Below are 880 nucleotides of genomic sequence, written 5' to 3'. Positions count from 1 at the left end.
TCTTACCGGCAAAAAAAAGGTTATCCTGCGATTCCAACTAAAATAATACCGGGTTGCCGTAAAGTCCGAAGCTCTTACCTTTGGGGCGAATGATGAAAGTGAACAGAAAATATCTCTCCAGGCCAGTAACAGTCTGTGTGCGTCTGTGTGCTTTTTTTTTTTTCTTTAGACTTTGATCGCAAAGCAAAGCGAGGACACCATAACAGCACACCGACTGGCATTTGTTAAACATTTACTTTGACATAACACATTAACAGGAATCAGGGTTGCGCACAGGCAGGATGTAAGTTTTGTGTCGCTACTGAGGAGAAAACAGAGGAAGGGGAGCAAGGCAGGCAAACAAAACCCATATGAACAACTTGCGTTGCTTCCAGTTGCTTAGGAACCCCTGCCCAGCCCTAGGCCTACTGCAAGGAGCAGGTGTTGAGCTGGACCCAGGAGAGGGAGGAGAGACAGACTACAAAGGGGAGGAGAAGAAGAAGAGGTGCAGAGCACTGGCAGACCCAGTCTCTTGAGACAGTGACAGCCTGGAACCGCAGACCCTGAGATGGCCCACCTCCATGCACTCACACAGTAGACACACCCAAAACACTGACGCAAACATTCTGCTTCCCCTGCCGCTCTTCTACATTTGTTCAAAAGCGCAAGCAAACACGCGCATATAACGGAGCCGTGCATCACTCCAGCTGAGTGCATGGGGGTTATGTTTGTTTGGAACATCTTTATCCCTCTCTGGCACTATCGCACGGTGATTACGTAACGCCCCCCATACCACTTCCACCCAATTCATCTCTCTTTGACTTTCGTGACTACATCTGGGTACGCATGTCACACACACACACACACACACACACACACACACACACACACACACACACAC

Source organism: Haplochromis burtoni, unplaced genomic scaffold, assembly GCF_018398535.1.
Source record: "Haplochromis burtoni strain Fernald_Lab_line unplaced genomic scaffold, NCSU_Asbu1 Contig_120, whole genome shotgun sequence".
Taxonomy (NCBI): domain Eukaryota; kingdom Metazoa; phylum Chordata; class Actinopteri; order Cichliformes; family Cichlidae; genus Haplochromis; species Haplochromis burtoni.
Note: the sequence above shows the minus strand (reverse complement) of the source record.